This window comes from Plasmopara halstedii (genome assembly GCF_900000015.1).
Source record: "Plasmopara halstedii genome assembly, contig: Scaffold_2935, whole genome shotgun sequence".
Taxonomy (NCBI): domain Eukaryota; phylum Oomycota; class Peronosporomycetes; order Peronosporales; family Peronosporaceae; genus Plasmopara; species Plasmopara halstedii.
Window position 1 is genome coordinate 146,821 of NW_020189840.1, and position 3,239 is coordinate 150,059.

The window sequence follows — 3,239 nt, forward strand, 5'->3', positions numbered from 1 at the left end:
TTCTCTAATATGCCTTGGTAAGTAGAGCAGTTTAAAATCTGGAACTATGTACAACCCGAATGGAATTATACTATACCAAAAGTATTGGAAACAATAATTGAACTCTGAAGAACATTAATTTCACTTTACCTATCCGAGTAAAATCTGATCTTTTGATCTATGGATGAATTTGGAAGGAGGGATAGCTAAGACTGAGTGGGAGCAAATACTGCTCGCCTGTTGAATTGGTGATATTCAAATTTTCTTTGCCAATTACATATACATGTAGCAGAACGAAATTTGGCGGTAAATTAACTTTATTTTTTGAGTCCCATCCATCATCATATGAACTATTGTTGGTATGTTGGTAAAAGCAGAAGTGGTACTTTTAGGTCCTTAGCTCGCTACTCTGTGCTAAATCTAAGCTTATTCGTCTCGATCATTCTAGAAGCTTCTACAAGCAACCTTATTTATCTAGACCATTGAACGACTATCATTATGTCTATAATCATGATAGTAACTGTAAACATTACTGTAATACTTGTGTCTTCATCCACACACATTCAGCGGTGTATCTCAACACTCCCACTCACCGCTAATGTTGAACTTGCTTGTATTCTTGCTTCTTGATGCCTGTCTTTTCGCGGAAAAGCTTGGGCGTCTTAGTCCTAAAGCATTGGTAAGCTTGCCCGCGAGCTGATGCTTTGTGTCGACGTATTCGATTTGGATCGTTCTGTATTCGACCTTTTTTGGGTAAAGTGATGCTTGATGTTGACACGCTTACTTCTGGCATGTTATCCCACATTTTAGGCCAGTGGTATTGCCCATTGGTTGTCTTCCCAGATTTGCGTTTCATGATTTTGGTCTTTGCCCATATCGTTTAACATCGCGCGCGTCCACAAAAAATCCTGGGAATTGCCATGTACTCGGCTTCTGCTGATTTAAGTGCCACAGTTCTTTGAAATTTCGACTTGAACACCATGGCTCCTTTTTAATTTTGACCATCACGCCAGATACAGATTGTCCGTTGTTGATGTTGCTTCCCCAGTCTACGTCCGCGAATGTAAAACCTAGTTCTGCTGGTCCCTCCTTTGTATGCAATTCCTTGCAGGCACGTTGACTTCAAGTATATTAGCACACGAAACGCGGCTTGCCAATGCTGTATTCCAAGATTTTCGAAAAATCTTGATAGTTGCGTAACTACGTAGGCAATATCCGGTCTAGTACATGTTGCTATACACATATGGCGGCCGATGAGAGAGCGGTATGGCTTTGATGCATTTCAGCAGCTTCAGCATCTAATCGTGGCGATTGTTCTTTGAAAAGCCTGAATTGGAGGCATCTGGGTTATCGGTCGTTTTAGTGTTCTGCTGATCAAATCGTTGCGTAGCATCGTCAATGTAACGAGCTTGCTTGATCGTAAGCGCTTCGACTCTTTTGTCGTGATCAATCTCCATCCGCAAGATAAAAAATGCGGTACCAAGCTCCTACATTTTAAAAGCACTCTTGAGGGCATCTTTGACCTCACGAATGTTTGCACGGGGCTTGGCTGCAATTATCGTATCGTCCACGTAGAGGCAAATGTAGATGTACCCGCTCTTTGAGAGCTTCAAGTACACGCACTGATCCGCGCCACAACTCTTAAAAACATTCAAAACGAAGATCCATATATTGTTCTATTCCAGGCGCTCGTCGGTCTTGGTCGTGCGACAGACTGAGAAATAGCATATGATCAAGCGGACTCACGGATTTTATCAGCGCAAAGCAAGCGTCACAAACAAGTGATTTTGTAATAAAGTTGTCAGGAGACAACAATGCAAATAGTTGATGTCCAATCATTACCTTAAAAGGGTTGTATGTTAGCTGAAGAGCTGTTTATTTTAAACCGTAAATATCCTTATTCAGCAAACAAACATGATTCCTAGTAGTCTTAATTCCAGGCGGTATCTCCATATGGACTCGGTCACCTAGCTCGCTATGTAGAAGGGCAGTATCTGCATCCAGTTGTTTCATTTCATATTTACCTGCGACGCAAACAGCCATTAGAACCCGAATTCAATTCACATTTGCCACGGGGAGTACGTTTCAGAAAACTATACCGTACTTTTGTTCAAACCCCTTTGCGACAAGCCGTGCCTTTCAACGAATGACTCAGCCATTCTCATCACGCTTCTCAGCGAAAACTTATCCACATCCAATCGGACAGCAGCTCCGCGGGATACAATAGACCAAGTGCCGTTTTGTTCATGTGACAGTTATTCAGTCTCCATTACGCCACTGCTTTATCACTTGGAACTTCTTGAGCGTGTGTGTTTGGAATGTCAAAAAACCATGTCGATTCTTGGCGCATACGCCAACACTACTTCGGAAAGTAATCCATCCTCGTCAATTCTTGGGCGCTTTGGAGACGGTTATCTTTCGCTTTCTTCCGATCTTCTGTCATCATCCAGCTCCAAGACGTCTTCCACTAAAAACGCTGGCTCCCGAGAACACCTTGACCGCTCTGTGCCCGGACGAAACACCATACGATTCTCCCAATTATTTGCTTAGAGTGATATTCTGTCAGCTCTTGCCCAGTTGCTATCCGATCTTCTAGTGCAAGAGGTCGCTCCAGATTGAGATTGCGCTCAGATTCGACCTTGTTCATCTCAATATCTTGTGTCGACACCACGACACTCTTCATAAATTAGTCTAGCACTGGCTGTCGCTCAGCAGGAAAATACGTCGATTTCTTGTTCATATTCTTCAAAAATGGGTGACTGAATCTTTCTCCAAACACGGTGTGACATAAACACCGTTAACTTCACGCACATCAAGCAAAACAGTTCGCGTAATCATGATTTATGATGACTCCGAACCATAAACACGATACCCTTTGCGTTTTAGCATATCCAAGAAGCATACACTTATAACTCTTATGGTCGAGCTTCGTCCTTCAAGCGCTGTCAACGTGAGCATATTTTTGATACCCAAATACACGCAGAGGTTCCACTGTGGTTTCTGCGTGAAACTACTTTATACGGCGTCCTGTCACTTCGTTCAGTGTTCACAGATCTGTTAATCAAATAGACTGCAAAGCTTACAGCTTCCGCCTACCAAATCATTGACATGCCTTAGTAACGAAACATGCCTCTTGCATTCTTCATGACAGTGCGATTCATCTTTTCCGTTACACCGTTTTGTTGGGGGCTACAAGGTCCAGTCCGCTGATACATGATTCCATCTCGAAAGCACATAGCTGTGACCTTCTTGTTTACGAA